We start from the raw sequence: 17,213 nt of genomic DNA, 5'->3' as shown, positions 1-17,213 counted from the left end.
TGGGGATGAAACAAGACTGGGTACCTGTTGATGATTCCACAAACTGGGTGACAAGTACTTGCTGATTCATTATATTTCTTTTTTTTTTTTTTTGAGACGGAGTCTCGCTCTGTCGTCAGGCTGGAGTGCAGTGGCGCTATCTCAGCTCACTGCAACCTCTGTCTCCCAGGTTCAAGCAATTCCCTTGCCTTCTGCATTCAAGTGATTCTCCTGCATTCAGCCTCCCGAGTAGCTGGACTACAGGCATGAGTTACCGCGACTGGCTAATTTTTTTTTTTTGTATTTTAGTTGAGATGGGGGTTTCACCATGTTGGCCAGGATGGTCTCGATCTCCTGACCTCGTGATCTACCCACCTGGGCCTCCCAAAGTGCTGAGATTACAGGCATGAGCCACTGTGGCTGGCCTATTATACTACTTTCTGTACTTTTGTGCATGTTTTTAAATTCCCATAGGGAAAGCTAATATGTATCTCTTTTTCAACAACTTAGTCAATTACCACTGTAGCCAAGTTTCACAGAGAACACCCTATTTGTTATGGTAGAAAATTGAGCAGACCTGCCCATGCAAAATTCCTAAAGAGTTCAGAACACACTGAAGCTGTGGATGTTTTCTCTCCTGTACCCTTCTCTCAGATCTGTTGCTAGAGCCTATGGTCCTGATCCTTTAGATAGTGGTACAATGGCTGTAAGTTATTTCAGAGGGGCTTCTTATGCATGTTATTCATGAGGGCAGGGACTGTGCCTATTTCATATTTGAATGCCTGAAATGTAGCCAGGATTCAATAAAAGTTTATTGAATGCACATCAAATGTGTTATAATTATTTAAAAGATCCGTATACAAAATATGAATTGGGTTATAACTCAAGGTTCTTTAAAATATATATTCACTGCATTCTACAAACCCATTAGGATGGCTATTATCAAAACATAAGAGTTGGTGAGGATGTGGAGAAATTGGAAACTTTATGCACGGTTGGTAGCAATATAAAATAGTACAGCCACTGGAAAATGGTATGGTGGTTCCTAAAAAAATTAAAATTAAAATTACCATATGACCTAGCTATTCTACTTCTGGTATAGGTCCAAAGGAATTGAAAACAGTGTCTCAAAATGGTATTTGTACACCCACATTCACAGCAACATTATTCACAACAGCCAAAAGGTGGAAACAACCCAAGTGTCCATCAATAGGTGAATGGATAAACAAAAGGTGGCTAAAATATTATTTAGCTTTAAAAGGAAGGAAAGCCTGAATGCAGTGGCTCAAGCCTGTGATTCCAGCCCTTTGAGATGCAGAGGTGGCCAGATTGCTTGAGCTCAGGCATTCAAGACCAGCCTGGGCAACATGGCAAGACCCCATCTCTACTAAAAATACAAAAAAATAGCTGGATGTGGTGATGTGCACCTGTGGTTCTAGCTACTCAGGAGGCTGAAGCAGGAGGATTGTTGACAAGGAGGCTGCAATGAGCTGAGATTGTGCCACTGCACTGCAGCCTAGGTGACAGAGTGAGACCGTGTCTCAAATAAAAAAAAAATACAAATAAAAAGGAAGGAAATTCTGACATGTGCTACAACATGGACAAACCTTGAGGACATTATGTTAAGTAAAATTAGCCAGTCACAAAATCCCACTGTATGATCCCACTTATATGCCATACCTCGAGTAGTCAAATTCATACCATAGAGTCAGAAAGTAGAATGAATGGTGGTTGCCAGGGGCTGGGGGAAGGGGGAATGGCAAGTTGGAAACTGGGATCTTAAATGTGGGCTAATGGCTAGGTAGGGTCGCTCACGCCTATAATCCCAGCACTTTGGGAGGCCAAGGCCAGTGGATTGCTTGAGCCTAGAGTTCAAGACCAGCCTGGGCAACATGGCAAAACCCTGTCTCTACAAAAAATACAAAAAAATTAGCTGGGCATCATGGCACTCACCTATAGTCCCAGCTACTGGGGAAGATGAGGTGGGAAGATCGCTTGAACATGGGAGGTTGAGGCTGCAGTGAGCCGTGAGTGTGCCACTGTACTCCAGCTTCAGTGACAGAGTGAGACTCCGTCTCCAAAAAAAAAACAAGTGGATTAATGAAATAATCAACCTGAAACCATCTCATTTCATTTCATTTCTCTCTCTCTCTCTCCCTCTCTCTCTCTTTCTCGATAGTCTCACTCTGTTGCCCAGGCTAGAGTGCAGTGGCTTGATCTCACGTCACTGCAACCTCTGCCTTCTGCATTCAAGCGATTCTCCTGCCTCAGCCTCCCGAGTAGCTGGGATTACAGGCATTTGCCACCACATCTGGCTAATTTTTTGAATTTTTAGTAGAGATGGGGTTTCACCATATTGGCCAAGATGGTCTCAATCTCCTGATCTCGTGATCTGCCTACCTCAGCCTCCCTAAGTGTGCTGCGATTATAGGCATGAGCCACCGCGCCTGCCCTAACCATCTACTTTCATCACTGAAATGAAATTCCACCTTGTGCAAATGTAAACTCATTTAGTCCATAACAATTTTCAGTAGGGACAAAGACTAGAGAGTTTTGTTATAAAACGTCAAATCAGCTTTGCGCAGTGGCAGTATCATAGCCAATGAGGTTTATCCAAGGCGTGATTATTGCTAATTGAAAACTTTTCCCAATACCCCACCGTGATGACTTGAAATATAGTCGGCATTGGCAATTTTTGACAGTCTCTATGGAGACTGAATTAAAATGAAAAAAAATAATAATAAATAAAACATTAAATCAGGCTGGGTGCGGTGGTTCACACCTGTAATCCCAGCACTTAGGTAGGCAGAGGTGGGTAGATCGCCTGAGGTCAGGAGTTCCAGAACAGCCTAGCTAACATGGCAAAACTTTGTCTCTACCAAAAATACAAAAACTTAGGTGTAGTGGTGCATGCCTGTAATCCCAACTACTTGGGAGGCTGAGGCACAAGAATCGCTTGAACCCAGGAGGTGGAGGTTGCAGTGAGCTGAGATCGAGCCATTGCACTCCAGCCTGGGTGACAGAGCAAGACTCTGTCTTGAAAAAAAAAAAATTAATCTACGAAGGATGTTAGTGAAATGGGTACAGAATCCAAGTGGAGAAGTGGAAAATCATCTGATTTCCCAAAAGGGAACAAGACACTCAAAACCTCCTTTGGAGAAAATACTGAGATGTATTTTCTATTGACCAATAGGGAAGGAACATTTGGTAATGATAACAAGAAAGGAATCCATGGCAGTAGGGGATGAATTCTGTTCCTAGCAGCACTCTGACATCACTGGATGACCATGAACAAGGCCCATAATTTCTGATAGCTCTTCCTTTCTTTCTCTTTTTTTTTTTTGAGACGGAGTCTTGCTCTGTCACCCAGGCTAGAGTGTAGTGGTGTAATCTAAGCTCACTGTAACCTCCACCTACCAGGTTCAAGTGATTCTCCTGCCTCAGTCTCTCAAGTAGCTGGGATTACAGGCACCCACCACCGTGCCTGGCTAATTTTGGTATTTTTAGTAGAGATGGGGTTTCACCATCTTGGCCAGGCTGGTCTTGAACTCCTGACCTCATGATCCACCCGCCTCAACCTCCCAAAAGTGCTGGGATTGCACCGTGACCAGCCACAGCTCTTCCTTTCTAAAGATGAGGGGTACATACGGAAACAGTGCTTATAAATGCTTCTTCTGGCAGCATGAAGGAAATAAAAGACAGGTTATTTCCCACATGTCTTCTCATCAGTATAGTATCTCAGGGATTGTACTTTACAACAAAGCATATCAGAGAGCATAAGGCAAGTGCCACTCTAGACCTCTGGAGAGCTCCAGTTCAAGGAAGAGGTTTTCTTAGCAGGCTTTCTGCCTCAGAAGTTCAGTCTACAACTGGCAGGAAGTATGAGCACTGAGCTGAAGCAGATGGGTGTAGCCTGAGTTTTTGTGAGGATGAAGTAAAAACAGCAGCCAGCATTCTTTGACATCAAGGGAGTGGGCCTCAGTAGCTAATGCGTCTGGGTCCAGATGAAATAGTGCAAACAAGGCATTCTAAAACAGTAAAAAACAACTCAGAAAACAGGGTAAAATAAGAGCCTGGAAAATCTAACCACAGCACAGTAAGGCAATAAAACAAACACTACTTAATTACCTTAAATGACAGGTGTGCTGATTATGCAAATGATCCACACAGAAGTACTTGCATCAAAAAAGGGAGAATATGAAATAATGATCATGATATATAAAAGGTACTAAAAATCAGAAGCACATCTGGAGTAACAAAAGTAGAACATTCAAAAAGCTAAATAATCAAAACAATATATGATACTGGTATAGGGTAGACATATATATATATATGAAACTCTCTGGATTGAGAGTCCAGAAACAAATTCACACATCTGTAATCAACTGATTTTCCACAAGGATATTCAGACTACTCAATGGAGAAAGGTTAACCTATCAACAAATAGTGCTGGATATCCACATGCAAAACAGGACATCAGAAGCATAAAACACTAAAGGAAAAAACAGATACACCTGAGTTCATCAAAATTTAAAACTGTGCATCAAAGGACTATTAAGAAAGTGAGAAGATAACCCACAGATTGGGAGAAAATATTTCCAAGTCATATATCTGATAAAGGTCTAGTATTCAGAGTATATCAAAAGACTCTTGGCTGGGCGAGGTGGCTCATGCCTATAATCCCAGCACTTTTGGAGGCCGAGGTGGTCAGATCACCTGATGTTGGGAGTTTGAGACCAGACTGAACAACATGGAGAAACCCCATCTCTAATAAAATACAAAAAAATTAGCTGGGCATGGTGGAACATGCCTGCAATCCCAGTTACTCAGGAGTCTGAAGCAGGAAAATTGCTTGAACCCGGGAGGCGGAGGTTGCAGTGAGCTGAGAGGTTGCCATTGCACCCCAGCCTGGGCAACAAGAGCAAAACTCTGTCTCAAAAACAAACAAACAAACAGACAAACAAACAAACACTCTTGGCTGGACTTGGTGGCTTATGCCTGTAATCCCATCACTTTGGGAGGCTGAGGCAGGATTACCTGAGCTCAGGAGTTCCAGACAAGCCTGAGCAGCATGATGAAACCCTGTCTCTACTAAAAATACAAAAAATTAGCTGGGCACTGTAGCATATGCTGGTAGTCCCAGCTACTTGGGAGGCTGAGGTAGGAGAATCACTTCAGTTTGGGAGGTGGAGGCTGCACTGAGCTGAGATTGCGCCATTGTCCAGCCTGGGCAACAGAGTGAGACCTTGTCAAACAAAAACAAAAACAAAAACAAAAAACAACTTCTTACAACTCAACAACAAAAGACAACTCAATTTTTAAAAAGGGGGAAAAGGACTTCAATAAACATTTTTCCAAAGAATATAAATGAACAGCCAACAAGCCCATTAGTCATTAGGAAAATGCAAATCAAAACCACAATGAGATCCTACTTCACACTCACAAAGATGGTAATAATAAAAAAAGGAAAAAAATCAATAACATCTTTGTTGGCAAGGATGTGGAAAATTAGAATCCTCATATATTGCTGGTGGGGATGTAAACGGGTACAGCCACTAGTACCTGTCTACAGACAGCCATACCACCCCGAACATGTCTAATCTTGTCTAAAATTTGATATGGAAAATAGTTTGATCAGGAGGCATGGTGGCTCACGCCTGTAATCCCAGCACTTTGGGGAGCTGAGCGGGGTGGATCATCTGAAGTTGAGAGATTGAAACCAGCCTGGCCAATATGGCAAACCCTGTCTCTACTAAAAATACAAAAATTAGCTGGATGTGATGGCACATGCCTGTAATCACAGCTGCTTGGGAGGCTGAGGCAGGAGAGTCACGTGAACCCAGGAAGCAGAGGTTGCAGTGAATCAAGATTACACCACTGCACTCCAGCCTGGGTGACAAAGTGAGACTCCATCTCAAAAAAAAAAAAGGCAATTCCAGCACTTTGGGAGGCTGAGGCGAGAAGATCATAAGGTCAAGAGATCGAGACACCATTGTACTGTAGCCTAGCAACAGAGCGAGACTCCATCTCTCAAGAAAAAAAAGAAAAAAAGAAAAGAAAAGAAAACAGTTTCATGGTTCCTTGAAAAGTTAAACATAGAATAACCAGCAATGCCACTCTTAGGTATAGACTCAAAAGAAATGAAAATAGGTATCAAACAAAAACCTGTATATGAATGTTCATAGTAGAATTATTCATAATAGCCAAAAGGGGAAACAATTCAAATGTTCATCAACTGATGACTGGATGAACCAAATACGGTACATTCATACACAGGAATATTATTCAGCCATAAAAAGAAATGAAATGCTGATACATGCTACAACTTAGATGAATCTTGAAAACATCATGCCTAGTAGAAGAAGTCAGACACAAAAGGTTGCATATAGAGGTTTGCACAAAAGGTTGTACATTCCATTTACATAAAATGTCCAGAATAGGCAAATCCATAGAAATAGAAAGAGATCAGTATTTACTTGGAACACTTGGGACAATAAAAAACAAAATAATAAGTAAAATTTTAGAAAAAGAAAGAGATCAGAAGATGCCAGAGGATGGGGAGAAAGAAAAATGAAGAGTGGCTGTCAACAGGTACTAGGTTTCTCCCATCCACATACTAACCAGGCCCAACCCTGCTTAGCTTCTGAGATCAGACAAGACTGGACATGTTCAGGGTGGTACGGCTGTAGACAGGCACTAGGGTTTCTTTTTGCGGTGATGAAATGGTCTGGAATTAGATAGTGATGATGGTTACACAACCTTGTGAATACACAGATATAAGCTGCATAATGATGTTTCAGTCAACAACAGACTGCATAGATGACAGTGGTCCTATAACACAGTGGTCCTCAACCTTTTTGGTAGCAGGAACTGGTTTGGTGGGAGACAATTTTCCATGGACAGGAGCCGGGGGATAGTTTGAGGATGAAACTTCTACCTCAGATCATCAGGCATTACATTCTTGGAAGGAGTGCACAACCTAAATCCCTTGCATGTGCAGTTCACAATACAGTTCATGGTCCTATTAGAATCCTCTGCCACCACTGATCTGACAAGAGGCGGAGCTCAGATGGTAATGTTTGCTCACCTGTAGCTAACCTCCTGCTGTGCTACTAGGTTCCTAACAGGTCGTGGCCTAGGGGTTTAGGGACCCCTGCTATAGATTATAAATAACATAGTTTTACTGTGCCTTTTCTATGTTTAGTATGTTTAGACACACTAATACTTATCATTGTGTTATAGCTGCCTACAGTATTCAGTACAGTCAGATGCTGTACAGGTTTGTAGCTTGGGAGCAATAGGCTATACCACATAGCCTAGGTATGTAGAAGGCTGTCCCATCTAGGTTTGTGTAATTATACTCTATGATGTTTGCATGACGAATTTCTCAGAACCTATTCTTGTTGTTCCTAAGGTCATTTAACTTGTTAAATGATAGAGTGGAAGAGTTGAGACTAGAATTGAACTTCTACCTCTGAAATCCAGGGTTCTCCCTGTCAGTACAGTGAGGTGGTGATTAGCATAAGCTATGAAATAAGACTGCCTGGGTATATATCCCAGCTCTTCCACTTATCTTTGTGGCTTTGCGCAAATTACTTACCCTCTTGATGATTGTTTCTTCATTTGTAAAAGGAAGATAATAATAGTACCTATATATAGCGTTTTTATGAAGAATAAATGAGATAATATATACAAAGCACTTAGAACAGTATCTGGCACCTACTAGGTGCTCAGTAAACATCAGCTGTGACATTTATTATTGTCCCACATTGAACTAGTGTTTGTTAAACACTGGACGACTGAATAAAATGTACATCTTTCATGCAGAGATTGCTGGATTACCCATTTTACTGACTCAGGACTAGAGTCTCTTAGGAATCCAGAGAGGGGATGTTAAAGCCCTAACAAGTAAAAACACAAAGTGATAACATTTTGACCTTTGAAGGCTTTTTGAGGTGGCAATAGCTACAAAACTGAGGGGAAACCAAATATTTTTAGCCCTATTTCCAGATAAATTGGATTTGATAAACCATCCAGCCTAACAAGAGCAAAAATTAGATGTTCAGCTAAGCTCTAGATTCTGATCCTAGATGATGACAATAACAACAACAATAGAATTAATGATAATAGCAGAAACTCTTAATATGTGTGAGGCATTCTTCTAAATGCATTACATACACTAACAATTTAATGTTCGTCAGAGCAGATTCTCCTACTGTATCCAAGAGAGCAGAAATTCAGAGCAAAAAGCAGACTGCTGGTTGTTACCAGAGCCACTCTAGGAATGGGGAGATTTTCTCACAAATCTGATGACTGGTGAAACTGACAAGAGGTTAGGCCACTCAGTGTTGGAAAAGAAAAGATCCTAGAAAGTGGAAATGGTCCACTATTGCTTTAGGGGCAACAGCCTGGCTGCAACTGGGCAGACTTTCTATTTCTAACATCAGGATAATAGGGAAGCTCCTGCCAATGCTGCATAGAACTAAGAACACTTAGCAGTGATGGCTGACTTCCAACTGAGCCATTAAGGTAAAAGTAGAAGAAAGCTCCGGGTAGAAATATCTTTGGGAACTCAGAGAACGCACTGAGTGTTTGAAATGGGTACTTAATCTATTATTAATCTCAAGAGTTTTCCATTCAGGGGCCAATTTGAGTCCATTTATGACACCTCACCACGACACTGCTCATTTCTGTTAACTGGGCTTCACAGAGGGTGAAAAGGCAGCAATCAGATCATACAGTTGGGCCTCATTGTAATAAAATGCTGATTTCTCTTGTCCTTGCACTTCCTTCCAGCTATAATCATGCTATGATCTTGTTTGAGATTCTTTTTTCTTTCTCTCTCCATTATACTGACTATAATGGAACAATAGCGAAGCTCTCAGTCTGTGTGAGGCATATGTATGAAGAATATATAACATTCACTGTTTCCCAATAGACAAATTATTTAAAGGACATCTCTTAAGAAGAGATGAGATGGAGCCAACTGTGGGAAGAAAATGGGTGAAGAAAGTTTCAAGAAGACACCACAAAGCAGAATGGGAAAAATGGCCAGGAGAAAAGTAAGATGATAAAAGGAAAAGTAGTCCCTGACACAGAAGGTACTCAACAGCTATTTGCTAACTGAAAGAATAAACACTAATATCAGAATGAAATACCAGCATTATAAAGAGGGAACAAAGATATTTTCCTATCTACCTTGTTGTTACTCTACTACCTAGGATATATTTAGGTTGGTGCAAAAGTAATTGCGATTTTTGAATAGTTAATAGATTAACAGCTAATTTAGGTTTGTTTACATACGTACAAATACAAACTACAACCATGTATGATAAATTTAAAGTAATAAGCTGGAGTCGGGCATGGTTGTTCACGTCTGTAATCCCAGCACTTTGGGAGGCCAAGGTGGGTGGACTGCCTGAGGTCAGGTGTTTGAGACCAGCCTGGCCAATATGATGAAACCCCATCTCTACTAAAAACACAAAAACTAGCCAGGCATGGTGGCGGGTGCCTGTAATCCAAGCTACTTGGGAGGCTGAGACAGGAGAATCGCTTGAACCTGTGAGGTGGAGGCTGCAAGGAGCTGAGATCGTGCCACTGCACTCCAGCCTGGGTGACAGAGTGAAACTCCATCTCCAAAAAAAAAAGGAAAGAAAGAGAGAGAGAGAAAGAAAGAGAGAGAGAGAGAGAAAGAAAGAAAGAAAGAAAGAAAGAAAGAAAGTAAGTAAGTTGGGCACAGTGGTGCATAACTATAGTCCCAGCTATTCCGGAGGCTGAGGTGGGAAGACTGCTTGAGCATAGGAGTTCAAGTCAGCTTGGGCAACATAGCGAGACCCTGTCTCTAAACAAAGAAAACCAAAAAAAGTAATTAATGCCAAACATTGCAATCAGGGTTCGCTGCACTTGAAATACACAAATGAGTGTTTTCACATGCTGAAGACACAGCAACCAACGACTAGGGGTAAAGTGCTACATTCCTAAAGTTAATTCACAGAGCCCATCATGCTATGCCAAAGTTCATTGCTCCGGCTCCAAACCTGGGACTTACCTTTCCTGTTTCCTCTCTCTGACAGCTTACAGCTACTGGACTCCATCCTTGAACTCCTCTGTTTATTGCAAATGTTCTTTATAAGCTATAAAATCTGAATTTGAGGTCTGGTTTCTTCAACTTTGAAACTCATTTCCCACTCTGAGTTCACACACTCTCAAAATGTTCATGAATTTTAAGCCTAGACCTAAAGCTTCTTTGTGCCTTCCTGACAGCCTGCCTTTGTTTTAGTACCTTCTAGCCTATCCTCACTCACTTGAGTTTTTACTCTAATTTCTGTCCAGTATCCCACCACTAGTCCCCTATCAAAATGCTTGCTGGGCATTTCTGTATACATACCTTGTTTGTCCTTATGTCAAATTCAAAACCACCAAGACCAAACCCAATATGTGTTCCCAAATCAGCTCCCCTTCCTCACCTCCCTCGTATGGTTACTGACCAATTAGAATGAATGTCCAACCACTCAGAATGCCACAGGCAGTAGGCCAAATCAGTGTACTGGGTCCAATGTCAGCCTTGTCCATAATCCCTCCAGCCAGCTAAACTTGAAGGAATTGTCTGTTCTCATAGTCTCCCTTCATCACCTTCTATTCCTTCTATAATCCACACATTTTAGCCCTCCTTCCTCACCACCAAAATTTCTCCTGACAAGGTCACCAATGGCCTTCTTGTTGCTAAAACCAATGAATTCTTTTTAGCTTTTATTTAACTTGACCATCCTTGGTAACATTTAACAATGCTGGCCATTCCCTCCTCCCTGCAACACTCTCCTTGGCTTCTCTGATACTATACTCTTCTGGTTGCAATCCAGTCACCTGTGGTGACACCTTCTCAGCCTTCCCCAAGCCTGCTTTTCCTCATGTTTCTTATCTCAGTGAATGACACCACCATCCCCTAAGCTCCTAAACCAGAAACTAAATTCCTTAGTTCTTATTTGCTTCTAACATTTCTTCAGTCATGGAATCCTGCTTATTATTCTTAGTCTGCTTCTCTTCACTGCCTGAATTTTTTTTTTTTTTTTGAGACAGAGTCTTACTCTGTCACTCAGGCTGGAGTGCAGTGGTGCAATCTCCACTCACTGCAACCTCCACCTCCATAGTTCAAGCAATTCTTCTGCCTCAGCCTCTCGAGTAGCTGGGACAACAGGTGCATGCCACCACACCCAGCTAATTTTTGTATTTTTAGTAGAGACGGGGTTTCACCATATTGACCAAGCTTTTCTCGAACTCCTGACCTCGTGATCTGCCCACCTCGACCTCCCAAAGTGCTGGGATTACAGGCATGAGCCACAGCGCCCAGCCTACTGCCTACATTTTTAAAGCATTTAACTATGTTCTAGGCAGGTGTGTCCTAAGTGACATAATCCTCACAACAATCCTATAAGGTAAATTTTATCATCTCCAATTTTCAGATTAGGTAACAGAGGCAAAGAGTGCTTAAATAACTTGCATAAGGTCAGTTAACTGCTAAGTGGCAGAGCAGGATTCAAACCCAGGTGGCCTGACTCAATTATGGATCCAGGTCACTATTCTGTCTCACTGAAATCTCCACAACAGCCTCCTTGTTGGTCTTCCAGCCGTCCATCGTGGTTTCCCTATGGCCACAGTGATCTTTGTCAAAACATAAGTCTGACTCTTGTTACTCTTTTGCATGAAATTCTTTACTGGTACTTTATTGCCTTCAGGATAAAGTCTACACTCAATATGACATTCAGGGACCTCCATAACCTAACCAGGAAGTGTTTACTTCTTTGGCTTCATGTTTTTGGTTTTTGGCCCCATTTTAACCACTAACTTGAAAGCTCTACTAGCACAATGACAGCCTACACTTTCGAGTTTCTGCATTGTTTGATGTACCAAGAATATTAACTCTTTCTCACCTTCACATTTGACTTCTTCTGATAAGCCTTTTCTGACCTCCTAAGACTAGGCTGTATGCCTCTCCTGTGAGGTCTCACAGCTCCCAGTTCTAATTCTTACTGTAGCATTTATTTCACTGTGTTGTTATTGCCCATCTACTAATATTAATATCTGCTTTATTACAAGATTGTGAGCTTCCTGAGAACGGAAATTATGTAGGATTCACTGCTGTATTCTCAGTACTTACTGCTGCCTACCTAATATACAGTAGGCAACATTCATTTAATGAATAAAACTTTATTGTCTATATCACAATTTTTAACACTTATATGATGCCCTCTATTGATTTCATTTTCATATGTGTTAGCCTGAACTTTATAACAAGAATGTCAGTTTCTTGATGTTAGCAAATATACCCAATACTTCTTTCATATATTTATTTACTCTTAGGCTGGGTGCAGTGGCTATAATCCCAGCATTTTGGGAAGCTGAAGCAGGAAGATCACTTGAGTCCAGGAGTTCGAGGTTAGCCTGGGCATAGTGAGACCTCATCTTTATAAAAATTGGCTAGGTGCGGTGGCTCATGCCTATAGTCCCAGCACTTTGGGAGGCTGAGGTGGGCGGATCACCTGAGGTCAGAAGTTCAAGATCAGCTTGACCAACATGGTGAAACCCTGTCTCTACTAAAAATAAAAAAATCAGCCAGGCATGTTGGTGGGCGCCTGTAAATCCCAAGTACCTGGGGGGCTGAGGCAGGAGAATTGCTTCAATCTGGGAGGCAGATGTTGCAGTGAGCCAAGATTATGCCATTGCACTCCAGCCTGGGGACAGAGAAAGACTCTGTCTCATAATTAAACAAATAAACAAACAAAATTAGCTGCACATGGTGGTATACACCTGTGGTACCAGCTACTCAGGAGGGCTGAGGTGGGACAACTGCTTGAGCTCCAGAGGTTGAGGCTGCAGTAAGCCATGATCATGCCACTGCACTCCAGCCTGGGCAACAGAGTGAAACCCTGTCTCAAAAAAGAAAAAAAGATATTTATTTTTACAGATGGGCTCTTACTTTGTCACCCAGGATGGAGTGTAGTGTCATAATCATAGCTCACTGCAGCCTTGAACTCCGGGGCTCAAGGAATCCTCCCACCTCAGCCTCCCAAGTAGCTGGGACTACAGGTATGTGCTGCCACGCCCAGCTAATTTTTTTATTTGTAGAGATGGGGGGGGGTCTCACTATGTTGCCTAGACTGGTCTTGAACTTCTGGCCTCAAGCAATCCTCCTGCCTCAGCCTCCCAAAATGCTGGAATTATAGGCAAGAGCCACCGTGCCTGGCCTATACCCAGTACTTCCAAGTTAGGGGTTACTCACAAAAATTCCTGAAAACAGCTAACATTTATTCAGGGATCAATGAATGTCAACAATCCAATGATTTTGATATTATTTCTCTCTCTCTCTCCCCCTCTCTCCATATGAGGAAACTGAGTCATATAGTTTAGTACCTTGCCTAAAATGACATAGTAGGAAAGAAAAGAGCTAGGATTTGAATCCTGATGTTGGCCCTTGTATTCTTAACCATTATGATAACAGACTAAGAAAACTTAGAATTATAGATGCTAAGTAACTTACCTAAATTTATTTTAAAAATTAAAAAAATTTTTTCCTTTTGTTAGTATGCAAGGACCTAAGATCATAGTGCAGTGCTGAGACTAGAACCCAATTATTTCCAAAGCCTATGTTCATAAATTATTTGGCATACTGCTTCTCCTACTTTAAAAGTCAGTACTTGGCCAGGTGAGGTGGCTCACGCATGTAATCTCATTACTTTGGGAGGCTGAGGTGGGTGGATCACCTGAGGTCAGGAGTTGGAAACCAGCCTGGCCAATATAGTGAAACCCTGTCTCTACTAAAAATACAAAAATTAGCCAGGCGTGGTGGCAGGCACCTGTAATCCAAGCTACTCATGAGGCTGAGGCAGGAGAATCTCTTGAACCTGGGAGGCAGAGGTTGCAGTGAGCTAAGATCACGCCATTGCACTCTAGCCTGGGGAACAAGAGTGAGACTTTGTCTCAAAAAAAAAAAAAAAAAAGTCAGTACTAAGCTCTTACTGGGTGCTGATACATTAAAACTGCAAATCCAGTTTACTGAAATTGGAGAATATCAGATCCCCTTCCAAGACAGGCATAACTGTAGCTTACTGGGTTAACTCACCTTTTATATTAACAGTCTAGTCTTATGAACCAATTAAGTTTGTAGTTTCTGCATTCTTCCTGTGACACTGAAGACTGTGTTTTCATCAATGTGAAAACCATGTTATCTAAGCTAAATCAAAATCCACTTTTATTCAAGAATTTATTCTTCCTTTTATTTCTCAACACCAGTGACATGTTCCCAAGTTCTCTGCCTTTGTGGCTCCTTTGTTTCCAGTGTGAGATGTCTTATTTCTGAAAGTAACCTGTCATTGACAAGCCTTCTTGGCTATTCTATAGTTTACCCTAAAAAAAAATCTTTTCTCTCTGTAGGTTTATTAGACTGCTTTTCCTTACATGGTACTCTGCTTTTCTCCTTTATTTCAAGCATCTATTGAAACTAAACTATGTACCAAGCATACACAAAATGGATATAACCTAACTCATTGAAGGCCACATTTTCAAAGAAACAGCCTTGGTGTTTAGACATTTTGACTAGAATATTATTTCCCTAACAACCTGGATAAAACCATCCCTGCTCAGTTTGTAATTATACACCAAAATATTGAGCCCAATCTCAGTAGCTACTTCTACAGCACATCATATAAAGTGAATTGCTGGAGCCAGCTCGTTAGATCTTACTCCAAAGATTTTTACCAACACCTTGGCCCTTTTTTGCTGACAAAAAGGGTTCTTAAGCCTTTTAATAGCTTTATGACTTCCTTATTAGAGCTCACCCACTAACGTATCCTGTTAATAAAATGAACTGCCCATCCTTTTTGGGAAACACTCTGGAAAATATTTCCTGATTTCATAGCACAGCTTTGTCTCTGGATTAGTACTCATCTAATATGAAACTGAGAATCAAACATCCCTGGAATATTTTGTAAATTATGAGTATTTTTTCAAATGTTGTCTTCAAGGATATAAACAATTCAAAATTTAAGTATTTGAGTAGTACTGTATCATATTTTTATTGCAGTGATATTTTCTGAAGAAATCTGAAGTCTGAAGTTAACTATGGGCCATAAAATATGGTCATCTTGCACCAATAAATGGAGCAAAGTTCAAATCTGGACTATCAGAAAAAGACAACAGGAACATTTCTAAACTAAATCTGATTGCCTTGAGGAAAGAAGGTACTGAACCTGTTAGAGTATATCTCTGAAGGACTGAAGCAAGCCCTTCATTCCTGAAAAAAAAAAAAAAATCAAATCAATCATGCAGATAAATATCTTAGTTACAGGGGAGAAAAAACAGATGACTAAGCTGGAAAAATCTCCTTCTGGCTTATATCTTTTCTAGGCAGTGCTGTTCCTGATAAGACACATGACACAAAATATGGTTTTGCTGAATATCAAGGTAGGTTAGGGAAAATAATAGTTTTTTAAATAGGAAAATTAGATGACAACAGCAACAGGTAAGGAAGCTTTGGGCTTCTTAGGTAGAAATATTAGCATCCCTATGCAGGCATGGCAATAATCTGAAAATGGTACAACTGCTGGCCTGCTATAGCCTGTCTCTACCATAAACAGAGGGAAAAGTATTACAATCCAGCAGAAGTAGCCCTTCAAAGTCTAATGAGTAGCATTTTATCGGATATCAATAAATGAGCCCTCGCTGCATACAAAGGCAATACATTAGGTGCTGAGTGATCAACTTCAAAGGACTTCCTGCTATTCTGAAATTTAAAGCTGTACTCTTATTTCCTCAAGCCTGTATTTTACATAATAAAACAAAATACACATCTATTGCAGCAGTATAAGAGTAAACAGAGGACCTCTCCCACCAAAAATTGTGCCAAGAGCCCTTCCCCTTCAGGCTTTTGCTATAGAAATATCCTTCTGGTTCCCTGAAAATAGTATAAGCTTTCTTCAGCAAGTGGAATATCACCGTTACTCTCTCCCTTATGCTGCTTCACTTTTTTTGCATAATGCTTAAGATTATCTGACATTTTACATATTTATCATGTTTCTCCCAACTAGAATATAAGCTTCATGGGGAGAGAGATTTCAAATATTTTATTTACAGATGTATTCCCAGTATCTAGAACTGTATTTAGCATGTAGCATTTGGACTATATTTAGCATGCAGCAGATTCTCAAAAAATTGTAAAATTAATAAAAACTTAAAATCCCTATTATATTGGAATTGTTAAAAAAAAATGTTATGACAGGGTTTCTTTGTTGCCCAAGCTGGAGTACAGTGGCTGATCACAGCTCACTGCAGCCTCGAATTCCTGAGCTCAAATGATCCTCCCACCTCAGCCTCCTGAGTAGGCTGGACTACAGGTGTGTGCCACCACACCTGGCTATTTTCTTTTTTTTTTTTTTTGCAGAGATGGGCGTCTTGCTATGTTGCCCAGGCTGGTCTCAAACTCCTGGGCTCAAGGGATTCTCCCACTTTGGCCTCCCAAGTGCTGGGATTTACAGGTGTAAGCCACTATGCCTAGACAAATTTTAAAATTTTGCCATATCAAGCCGGGCGCAGTGGCTCATGCCTGTAATCCCAGAACTTGGGGAGGCTGAGGCAAGTGGATCACAAGTTCAGGATTTCAAGACAAGCCTGGCCAATATGGTGAAACCCTGTCTCTACTAAAAATACAAAAATTAGCCAGGTGTGGTGGTGTGTGCCTGTAGTCCCAGCTACTCAGGAGGCTGAGGCAGGAGAATCACTTGAACCTGGGAGGCAGAGGTTGCAGTGAGTTGAGACTGCGCCACTGCACTCCAGCCTGGGCAACAGACCAAGACTCTGTCTCAAAAAAAAAAAAAAAACACCCATCTCTACTAAAAATAATACAAAAATAAAATAAAATTAGCCAGGCGTGGTAAGACATACCCTTAATCCTAGCTACTCGGGAGGTTAAAGCAGGAAAATCACTTGAACCTGGGAGGCAGAGGTTGCAGTAAGCCAAGATGGCACCACTGCACTCCACCCTGGTGACAGAGTGAAACTCCATTTAAAAAAAAAAAAATTATTTAGTAAAGTTGTTTTCATCCTTAAATTACTGCCTGCAAGATCGAAACAGAGTCTCCCATTTCTATTTTGGGATCTGACTGAGTCACAAGGTAGTCTTGGCAAATCACTCTGCTCTATCTCTCAGTTTATTGAGGCTGCCTGGGAACTTGAACTGTCAGCCA

At 41.2% G+C, this 17,213-nt stretch overlaps 1 long non-coding RNA gene and 1 other non-coding gene across 2 annotated transcripts in view; one reads left to right on the top strand and one right to left on the bottom strand.

Moving 5' to 3' along the window:
* Window positions 1-17,213, bottom strand: part of LOC105730265 (uncharacterized) — a 48,843-nt gene that overhangs the window by 29,566 nt on the left and 2,064 nt on the right. The window lies entirely within an intron of this gene.
* LOC135271342 (U4 spliceosomal RNA) lies at window positions 2,553-2,693 on the top strand. The gene has a single exon (XR_010339446.1). It is a non-coding gene; the product is annotated as a U4 spliceosomal RNA (small nuclear RNA).

This window comes from Aotus nancymaae, unplaced genomic scaffold (assembly GCF_030222135.1).
Source record: "Aotus nancymaae isolate 86718 unplaced genomic scaffold, 86718_ANA_hifiasm-v0.15.2.pri h1tg000076l, whole genome shotgun sequence".
Classification (NCBI taxonomy): domain Eukaryota; kingdom Metazoa; phylum Chordata; class Mammalia; order Primates; family Aotidae; genus Aotus; species Aotus nancymaae.
This window is presented reverse-complemented; position numbering and strand designations above follow the sequence as displayed.